Consider the following 11320-nt stretch of genomic DNA (forward strand, 5'->3'; position numbering starts at 1 on the left):
ACCAAGGAAGCCCCCACAACAGCAAAGAAATATTGGTCAAGCCAGCCATCTTCTTTCTGCAAGTATGAGCCCAACTACTCGGTGTGAGTCCCTTCAATTCTAGCTTCAAGGCTCCCCCACCAAGGAAGCCCCCACAACAGCAAAGAAATATTGGTCAAGCCAGCCATCTTCTTTCTGCAAGTCTGGGCCCCATTGGGACAAGTGGGGCCTCAAAGGAGGCCCCCAGGGGCCCGTAACCATGCCCGTTCTCACCGTACGAGCCAAAATACTCAGTGTTGGTGCCTGCATCAATATCTGCGAGGCTCACCCCCGAGGAAGGCCCCAGGACGGCAGAGAGGAATATTGTAGAGGGCGGAAGAACTTAAAGTTGTAGTAGTGGACGAAACCCACAGACACGTTGGATGGAGTCCGCGGTGCCGCGGGTATCACCGCCTCAAGAACACACGCGCATTTAACTCTGGATTTAGTTTCATATGAGATTATATACAGGTGAAAGTTAACTTCTGAGGGACCCCAAATGAGAACTTGGGTTCAAACTGGGACGATGGGCCTCATAAGCAGCCCCTGGGGGCATCCGTGCGGTGTTGGGGGCCCTTGAAGTTGTTATTGGAGGGACCCACACCGTGAAGTTGGGTGCATTCGGACATGTTGGGCCCCGTCGGGGGCCCCTGGGGGCCCTTGAAGTTATTATTGGAGGGACCCACACCATGAAGTTGGGTGCATTCGGACATGTTGGGCCCCATTGGGGGCCCCATCACGGGCCCCCGAGTTATTATTGGAGGGACCCCCTGGGTGGTGATGGCGCAGTGGATAGACCATGAGCACAGACACTCAACCCCTAGTTGCTCCCGAGGCGTTGGGGTCCATATATATATATATATATATATATATATATATATATATATATATAATCATAGGTCAAACGCCTATGTATATATGGCAATTGTACATCACTTTGGATAAAAGTGTCAGCTAAATGACATGTAATGTAATGTAATCTAATGACCCACACGGAGAAGTTTGGTTTAGTCGGTCATGTCCGTGCGGTTGGGGGAGCACCTTGAAGTTATTATTATCGTTTACACATATGTATTATATATACAGGTCAAAGTTAACTTGTGAGGGACCCCCAATGAGAAGTTGGGTTCAAACTGGGATGCTGGGCCACCGTGAGGGGCCCCCGGGGGCCTCCGTGCGGGTGGGGGAGACCCTCGAAGTTGTTATCATCGTGTACGCGTGTATTGTCTTTACAGTTGAAAGCTGACTTGTGAGGAACTCCCAACGAAAAGTTGGGTCAAACTGGGATGCTGGGCCTCATCAGGGGCCCCCGGGGGCCTCCGTGCGGGTGGGGGAGACCCTCGAAGTTGTTATCATCGTGTAAACGCGTGTATTGTATTTACAGGTGAAAGCTGACTTGTGAGGAACTCCCAACGAAAAGTGGGGTCAAACTGGGATGCTGGGCCTCGTCAGGGGCCCCCGGGGGCCTCCGTGCGGGTGGGGGAGACCCTCGAAGTTGTTAACATCGTGTACACGCGTGTATTGTATTTACAGGTGAAAGCTGACTTGTGAGGAACTCCCAAGGAAAAGTGGGGTCAAACTGGGATGCTGGGCCTCGTCAGGGGCCCCCGGGGGCCTCCGTGCGGGTGGGGGAGACCCTCGAAGTTGTTATCATCGTGTACACGCGTGTATTGTATTTACAGGTGAAAGCTGACTTGTGAGGAACTCCCAACGAAAAGTGGGGTCAAACTGGGATGCTGGGCCTCGTCAGGGGCCCCCGGGGGCCTCCGTGCGGGTGGGGGAGACCCTCGAAGTTGTTAACATCGTGTACACGCGTGTATTGTATTTACAGGTGAAAGCTGACTTGTGAGGAACTCCCAACGAAAAGTGGGGTCAAACTGGGATGCTGGGCCTCGTCAGGGGCCCCGGGCCCTCCGTCGCGGTGGGGAGACCCTCGAAGTTGTTATCATCGTGTACACGCGTGTATTGTATTTACAGGTGAAAGCTGACTTGTGAGGAACTCCCAACGAAAAGTGGGGTCAAACTGGGATGCTGGGCCTCGTCAGGGCCCCGGGGCTCCCCGTGTGGGTGGGGAGACCCTCGAAGTTGTTATCATCGTGTACACGCGTGTATTGTATTTACAGGTGAAAGCTGACTTGTGAGGAACTCCCAACGAAATTTGGGGTCAAACTGGGATGCTGGGCCTCGTCAGGGCCCCGGGGGCCTCCGTGCGGGTGGGGAGACCCTCGAAGTTCTTAACATTGTGTACACGTGTATTGTATTTACAGTTGAAAGCTGACTTGTGAGGAACTCCCAACCCAAAGTGGGGTCAAACTGGGATGCTGGGCCTCGTCAGGGGAGGGCCCCGGGGACGTCGTGCGGTGGGGAGCCCCTCGAAGTAGTTATCATCATGTACACATATGTATTATAATTGAAGTTATTAATATAAGGGAGTCTAGATGTTGTGTCCGTACAAAGTTTTTGAGTCGAAAGACTCTCCGGTGGACCTAACTCATGGTAGACCCGCACTGGGTTGTTGGGTTGGCAAGGAGATGTCGGGTCATGCGGACAGACCCAACTCCTCCAGTGCGGACCCATCTTATGGGAGACCCGCACTGAGTTTTTGGGTCGACAAGGAAAACATGGGTCTTAAGACAGACCCAGGTTCTCCGTATGGACCCATCTTACGGGAGACCCGCACGGAGTTGTTGGGTCGACAAGGAGATAGTGGGTCTTGCGGACAGACCCAGGTTCTCTGTGTGGACCCATCTTATGGTAGATTTCCACTGAGTTGTTGGGTCGGAAAGGAGATAGTGGGTCTTGCGGACAGACCCAGGTTCTCCGTGAAAACCCATCTTATGGTAGATTTCCACTGAGAATCTGGGTCGACAAGGAGATAGTGGGTCTTGCGGACAGACCCAGGTTCTCCGTGTGGACCCATCTTATGGTAGATTTCCACTGAGTTGTTGGGTCGGAAAGGAGATAGTGGGTCTTGCGGACAGACCCAGGTTCTCCGTGAAAACCCATCTTATGGGAGACCCGCACTGGGAATCTGGGTCGACAAGGAGATAGTGGGTCTTGCGGACAGACCCAGGTTCTCCGTGAAAACCCATCTTATGGGAGACCCGCACTGAGAATCTGGGTCGACAAGGAGATAGTGGGTCTTGCGGACAGACCCAGGTTCTCCGTGAAAACCCATCTTATGGGAGACCCGCACTGAGAATCTGGGTCGACAAGGAGATAGTGGGTCTTGCGGACAGACCCAGGTTCTCCGTGTGAAACCCATCTTATGGTAGATTTCCACTGAGTATCTGGGTCGGAAAGGAGATAGTGGGTCTTGCGGACAGACCCAGGTTCTCCGTGAAAACCCATGTTATGGGAGACCCGCACTGAGAATCTGGGTCGACAAGGAGATAGTGGGTCTTGCGGACAGACCCAGGTTCTCCGTGAAAACCCATGTTATGGGAGACCCGCACTGAGAATCTGGGTCGGAAAGGAGATAATGGGTCTTGTGGGAAGACCCAGGTTCTCTGTGCCGACCCATCTTACGAGAGATTTTTTTAAATAAAAAAAAAAAAAAAAAAAAACAAAAGGGGGGAAGAGGGGGGGGGGGGGGGGGGGGGGGGGGGGGGGGGGGGGGAGGGAGGAAAAAAAAAGGGGGGGTGGGGGGTAAAAAAAAAAAAAGGGGGGGGGGGGGGGGAAAAGAAAAAAAAAGAAAAAGAGTAAGGGTTAAGAAGAAAAAGAAAAAAAAAGGGAAGATGGAGGGGGGGGGGGGGGGGGGGGGGGGGGGGGGGGGGGGGGGGGGTGGGGGGGGGGGAAAAAAAAAAAAAAATTTGTTTTGTTTTGTTGGGGGGGGGGGGGGAAAAAAAAAAAAAAAAAAAAAAAAAAGAAAAAGACAGGTTGTTTGGTGAGGGGGGGGGGTGTTGTTTTGGGGAAAAAAATTTTTTTTTTTAAAAAAAAAAAAAAAAAAAAAAAAAAAAAAAAAAAAAGGGGCCCCCCACAAGAAAAAAAGCAACAAAAAACAGTGGCTTATTCCTTTAAACCTTATTCAATTTCATACATCGTGAGCTTAGAATTTTAAGGTTCTATCTTCGTTCAGGGTAGTTCTGAGATATTGAGCATCAAAGTTTTTACATCCCAGCTTGCAAAACTGTATGTAGTATAATATACTACTAGTAACTAACGAACAAAATATTCTTTTTTACAAAAATAACACCAAACAGACATTAATAAACACCTAATGGATCAGATTATGTCAAAAACTCAATTTCGACCAAAAGTGGAGATAGAACCTTACAATTCTAAGCTCACGACATGTTAAAAAAACACGAGACACAATTTAAAAGAAGTTTATTCATTGACTCTCGCTCAATTGACAAAAAACACCACTGTTCTTTTCATATTTATTCATTGCACGTGCACTTTAATTCAGACAGAGACGGCCCCCTCCTCGGCCTCCTCTCGGCCGCCTGGCGGTTCAAACGACTCCGCGCTGCTGCCGACCGTGGGATCCTCTGAGCTGCCAGGCGGCCGAGAGGAGGCCCAGGAGAGGTAAACGCTGAAAGAAAGAGCAGATGCCGAGGGTCTGTCGGAGGACGCGGTGGATCCGTCGGTGGAAGTGGAGGCCAAGGGTCCGTCGGTGGAAAACCATCCCTGCACCTGGAAAAATGGAAACAAATACAAATAAGAGCTCAAATATACATGCTGCCGTTCACGTAGCCGATCCTGCTTGAATGTGGAGATGTGTTAAAGCCAGGTTTTATGTGCGAGTCCCTGTAATGTTAGATCGGCAGGCCTGCCCAGAGCTTAAAGTGTATAAAATAGTCTTAAGTAAAATGCACAGCATGTTCAAAATGACGCAGTGAGCAGTGATCTTAATCCAGAGCTCAAATTACTTCAGTAGACTACACACACACCCACCCACACTCTATTATGGACCAACACATACCTAAACCCGGTTCCTGAGTGTGGGTCCCTTTAATGTTAGGTCTGCAGTCCTGCCCAGAGCTCAAGTATACAATATAGTCTAAAGTAAAATACACACTACATTCAAACTAATGCAGCGAGCAAGGGTCTTAATCCAGAGCTCAAATTACTTGCGTAGAATATACAAACACACTTTTATGGACCGACACATACCTTAACCCGGTCTCTGGGTGTGGGTCCCTTCAATGCTAGGTCCTGCCAAGAGCTCAAGCAGTAAATATAACACACTATATTCAAAAATGTAACGCAGTGAGCAGTGATCTCAAAAGCGTCAGCGAGCAACTCACAGTTCTCGAAGCCGAGGGACGGCTGGGTCACGCTGCTGAAAGAAAGCGCAGCCAAGGGTCCCTCGGTGGAAAACCATCCCTGCACCTTGAAAAATGGAAACAAATACAAATAAGAGCTCAAATATACATGCTGCCGTTCACGTAGCCGATCCTGCTTGAATGTGCAGATGTGTTAAACCCAGGTTCTATGTGCGAGTCCCTGTAATGTTAGATCGGCAGGCCTGCCCAGAGCTTAAAGTGTATAAAATAGTCTTAAGTAAAATGCACAGCATGTTCAAAATGACGCAGTGAGCAGTGATCTTAATCCAGAGCTCAAATTACTTCGTAGACTACACACACACCCACCCACACTCTATTATGGACCAACACATACCTAAACCCGGTTCCTGAGTGTGGGTCCCTTTAATGTTAGGTCTGCAGTCCTGCCCAGAGCTCAAGTATACAATATAGTCTAAAGTAAAATACACACTACATTCAAACTAATGCAGCGAGCAAGGGTCTTAATCCAGAGCTCAAATTACTTGCGTAGAATATACAAACACACTTTTATGGACCGACACATACCTTAACCCGGTCTCTGGGTGTGGGTCCCTTCAATGCTAGGTCCTGCCAAGAGCTCAAGCAGTAAATATAACACACTATATTCAAAAATGTAACGCAGTGAGCAGTGATCTCAAAAGCGTCAGCGAGCAACTCACAGTTCTCGAAGCCGAGGGACGGCTGGGTCACGCTGCTGAAAGAAAGCGCAGCCAAGGGTCCCTCAGTGGAAAACCATCCCTGCACCTGGAAAAATGGAAACAAATACAAATAAGAGCTCAAACATATGGATATATGTTGCCGTTCATGTAGCCGATCCTGCTTGAATGTGCAGATGTGTAAACCCAGGTTCTATGTGCGAGTCCCTGTAATGTTAGATTGCAGGCCTGCCCACAGCTTAAAGTATATAAAATAGTCTTAAGTAAGATGCACAGCATATTCAAAATAATGCAGTGAGCAGTGATCTTAATCCAGAGCTCAAATTACTTCAGTAGACTACACACACACACACACCCACCCACACTCTATAATGGACCAACACATACCTAAACCCGGTTCCTGAGTGTGGGTCCCTTTAATGTTAGATCGCAGGCCTGCCCAGAGCTTAAAGTATACAATATAGTCTAAAGTAAAATACACACTACATTCAAACTAATGCAGTGAGCAGTTATCTTAATCCAGAGCTCAAATTACTTCAGTAGAATATATACATACACACACCCACACTCTATTATGGACCAACACATGCCTAAACCCAGTTCCTGAGTGTGGGTCCCTTTAATGTTAGGTCTGCAGTGATTCTTACCAAGTGCAGCAGAAATCTTTCCCGGCGCGTTTTCAACAAACCACGCACGATGAGTCTCTTTCACCAGATCAACTGAAAATTGTACAATTTATCATACACGTGTTCTGCATATCACGATCTGTCAACAAATACAGGTGTTGCGATGTGATCTTACCCGACTTTCTGTGGCGCAGAGCCGGCTGTCACCCTAGCACCGATCTCGACACGTCCCTCCTCGTCCGAGCCCGCTGTTAAACATCTGAACCTTCTCTTTCTCAAGGACTACGTTCGGATCAGGAACTAAGTACAAAATTGTAAGGATTATCAATGTCTAAAAGACTAGAGGACGACCATAAAAAGCTACCCGACGGATGCCGTCGCGTTTGTGAAGTACGTTACTAGCGGAACTCCGGGGCGAGGAATTGGGGAAACGGCTCAACTGCGGATGGGCACATGACTTGACTGGCAGGTGGGACTGAGGAAGGGCCCTGGATCTCAGCACCTGAAGGCCTTCTGCACCTGGAAGCATAAAAAAAAACAAATACGAGCTCAAATATATTGCCGTTCATGTAGCCGATCCTGCTTGAATGTGCAGATGTGTTAAACCCAGGTTCTATGTGCGGGTCCCTGTAATGTTAGATCTAAGGCCTGCCCAGAGCTTAAAGTATATAAAATAGTCTTAAGATGCACAGCATATTCAAAATAATGCAGTGAGCAGTGGTCTTAACACATAGCTCAAATTACTTACTATATACAAACACACTTTTATAGTCCAACACGTACCTAAACCCGGTTTCTGGGTGTGGGTCCCTTCAATGTTAGGTCCTGCCCAGAGCTCAAGTAGTAAAATACACACTATATTCAAACTAATATACAGTGAGCGGTGATCTTGAAAGCATCAAAGAGTAACTCACAGTTCTTGCAGCAGAGGGACGGCGGGTTTGTTCGATGAGTCAAACGGAAGAGAGAATCCTCCAAACACCCTCTCGCTAGAAAGCGGCCTAGGTCTGAAGCGGAACACAAGAGACACTCCTCCAAGCCTCCTCTCGCTAGAAAGCGCTCCTCTAGGTCTGAAGCGGAACACAAGAGAGAATCCTCCAAACCTCCTCTGCCTAAAGGAGCGCCCTGTAAGTCTGAAGCCCAACAACAGAGACAAGTCTGAAGCCGAACAGAAGAGGGACAAGTCTGAAGCGAGAGTCCTCAAAGCCTCCTCTGCCTAAAGAGCGGCCCTGTGAGTCTGAAGCCGAACAGAAGAGAAGACAAGTCACAAAAAACACTCCTCTGCCTTTTCAAAACTTATAGGTCACACTGGTCGAAAGGGGACGAGGTGTGTCTGTCAATGCAAGTGGAGGCGGAGGGTCTGTCGCAGAACGCAGGTCTGTTGGAGGATGCGGTGGAGGCGAAGGGTCTTTCGCAGGACGGTTCCAATTCACTCGAACTGCCACGTGGGCAAGTGGAGGCGAAGGGTCCGTCGGAGGGTCTGTCGGTGAAGGCTCTGTCGGAGGACGTAAAGGGTCTGTCAGCGGCGGATGGGGCCGCAACCTCACTGGCAGGTGGGACTGTGCTCTTACAGATTCTCTTTAGAAAACCCCTGCAGATAAAAAAAGGCAGAGGATGTTTTCGGGCTCCTGAGTGGTTACATGGTGGCGGTGACGGGGTGCTCAACATGACGCGGAAAGAGGTCGAAGCAAAAACTGCTGCCACGAAAGGCGTACGCCCGGTTCCTCAGATACAACAGTCTCCGGTCTTGCATTGAGGGAGGACTAGAGGCAGAAACCTTCTTTCACACTTCCAGTGGCTCCGAGTGCCTCGAGCTCCCCGAATACTTCAAAGAGGGGTTGGAGTCGGAACAGGGAAAGGCTCCGAGCTTCAACCTATCTGCCGCTGAGCAGTCTGATACTCCTTCCGCCGGTGTGACAACCTTGAACAAACCTGGGTGTGAGAGATAAAGGCCTCCTGCACCTGGAAAAATTAAAACAAATAAGTGCTCAAATACGTTGCCATTAATGTAGCTCATCCTGCTTGAATGTTCACATTTGTTAAACCCAGGTTCTAGGTGTGAGTCCCTGTAATGTTAGTTCAGCAATCCTTCCCAAATCTCAATCTAGAGCTGCATTTACGAATCTGGAATGGCCTCACCGAGACACAAAAACCACACAGGGACTAATTTCCAATTTTACTTGTGAAACTCTTTAATGTAAGAAACTGTCATTTGAGCTCCAATCAGCTTCAAACTCAACCAGAGGACTCAGACATAGTGATAGCATGGATTTCAAACACCATATTGAAGCTATAAATCCATCTAGGACTCATTAATCGGACAGTTATTTAATAATAATCCAAAAATAAATAAAATAAAAGGCCAAGTTATAAAGATAAATAAATACATTAGATAAGACACTTACCGTCTGTGTGCCAACTTAGACAGCAGTTCCAGTTCAGTTCTGTTGACCACGCGTTCACCTAGTTTAATGTGCTGCGTTAAGTCGGCATAGTCCAGCCCACATATTGGACATTTGTGCCCTTGCTTGGCCGCTTTGGGCTTGTGTGTTGACGCCCCATCCTCTTGTAATAACTCGCTCTCTGTACATGGAACCAAAAAGACCAATTGAACACTTTCTTTATTATGAACCAGTTAAAACCCATTTAAAAAATGTTACAGACAAGTCAGGACAAGGACAAAAAGGGAGTAACGATCGCGAGCCGGCGCAGCTACATCTACTACTACAGCTACCTACTGAAGAACCAGCTAGAGTACAAGCCGGTGGCTCTCCACTTCCACAAAATGGTGTTTGAGACTCTCCCTATTTTCAGCGGGGACACCTGCAGGGACAGTACTTAAAAAAAAAAAAAAAAAGGGGCGAGCCGACCCCTCAGGGCTTCAAGAAAGGGAATTGGCATTGTGATCCCCAGTTTGTGGTGTATCACAACTCAAATTACTGATGTAGAATGCACACGCACATTTATAGACCAACACATACCTAAAACCAGTATCTAAGTGTTATTCCCTTTAATGTTAGGTCAGCAGGCCTGTCCAGAGTCTTATGTAAAATACACATTATATTCAAACTACTGCAGTGAGCAGTGATCTTAATCAAGAGCTCAAATTACTTCAGTAGAATATACACACACACACACTTTTATGGATAGCAAAACCCGGGTTCTGGGTGTGAGTCCCTTCAATGTTAGATCCGCATGCCCAGAGCTCAAGTACATCATATAGTCTTAAGTGAAATACACATTATATTCCAACTAATGAAGTGAGCGGTGGTGTTAATCCAGAGCTTGAGTTACATCTGTAGAATACACACACCCCCCCCATTATAGACCAACACATAGCTAAACCCAGTTTCTCGTTGGGGGTCCCTTTAACGTTAGGTCCTCCTGCCTGCCCAGAGCTCAAGTATATAATGTAGTCTTCAGTGATTTTTACCTCAAAATCTGCCTCAGACTTCTGCCGATCCCCGCTCTCTCTGTCCTCTCAATTATGACTGCTCTTCCCCCTTCCCGTTGACTGCTTCGACCCGCTGCACGCACTCTCCCGACTCAATGAAGTGTTTAGACAACATAAAACCCATACAAAAATAACGCGTACACCATTAACAACAATTCATTTGCATCCATGTGTTAAAGGGCTGGCTAAAACTCCCGGGAAAATGACTCACTGTGTTAAATGGCTTGCTGAATTTCCCAGGAAAACGACGTGAAATCCTACACATAAACCTGCGGAGGTGCTTTATTTCTGCAATCACATCGGTAAAAGCAACGGCCACAACACAAATTCGGTCCCTGTAAGTTAATAAAAGGATTTTCTCACCGCCAAAATCTGCCTCGGTTCTGCTTCTCCCTGCTCTCTCTGCCCTCTCAATTACGGCTGCTTTCCCCCTGCCCGACCGCTACGCACTTCATCCCGACTTAATTTACAGTGTTTTAACCACATAAAACCCGTACAAAAATAACGTTTACACCATTAACAACAATTCCTTTGCATCCATGTGTTAAAGGGCTGGCTAAAACTCCCGGAAAATGGCGTAGTATTGTGTTAAAGGGATGGCTAAAACTCCCGGAAAATGACGCACTGTGTTAAATGGCTTGCTGAATTTCCGGGAAAACGTGACGAAAATCCTACACATAAACCTGCAGAGCTGCTTTATTTCTGCAATCACATCGATAAAAGCAACTAACACAACACAAAGTCAGTCCCTGTAAGTTAATAAAATGTAATTTCTTACCGCAAAATCTGCCTCGGACTTCTGCTGCTCCCAGCTCTCTCTGCCCTCTCAATTACGACTGCCCGACCACTGCAAGCCGCGCTCATCCTGACTTAATTTACTGTGTTTTAACCACATAAAACCCGTACAAAAATAACGTTTACACCCTCCCAGGGGCCCCAAACTGCCGGGGCCCGTCCGGCGTCCGCGCGATCGCGCTCACCCGTTCGCAAGCCGCCAATCCCTTCGGAAGTCCCCGATCGGCCCGTGTTTCTTGAAAGTCGCGACGGGTCAGAAAAGGCCTCCTCTAAGCCTGAGCTTCCAAAGTCGCTCGGTCCGCCAAGCCGGCTTGATCCGGCCCGTCGGGGCGGACGGCCGCGCCGAATCGCGGTGGCCTCGCCGTAGCGCCGAGTCTCGCCAAGCTCCGATACCCGATTTGTCCGCGTGGCGCCCGGGAAGCCAGCGAATTTGACCGCGCAAGCGCCGAGCCGAGGAACAACATCTGGAGGCCGAGGCAA

General features: G+C 48.4%; 1 long non-coding RNA gene across 1 annotated transcript; it reads right to left on the reverse strand.

Moving 5' to 3' along the window:
* Positions 1–8308: 8308 nt before the first annotated feature.
* On the reverse strand, positions 8309–10888 carry LOC120555223. The gene is made up of 3 exons (XR_005638657.1): positions 10824–10888; positions 8997–9174; positions 8309–8553 (listed from the first exon to the last, which is right to left on the reverse strand). It is a non-coding gene; the product is annotated as an uncharacterized LOC120555223 (long non-coding RNA).
* Between the last annotated feature and the right edge of the window lie 432 nt (positions 10889–11320).

The sequence above is a fragment of the Perca fluviatilis genome, unplaced genomic scaffold (genome assembly GCF_010015445.1).
Source record: "Perca fluviatilis unplaced genomic scaffold, GENO_Pfluv_1.0 PFLUV_unplaced_scaf_3, whole genome shotgun sequence".
NCBI classification, from domain to species: Eukaryota; Metazoa; Chordata; class Actinopteri; order Perciformes; family Percidae; genus Perca; species Perca fluviatilis.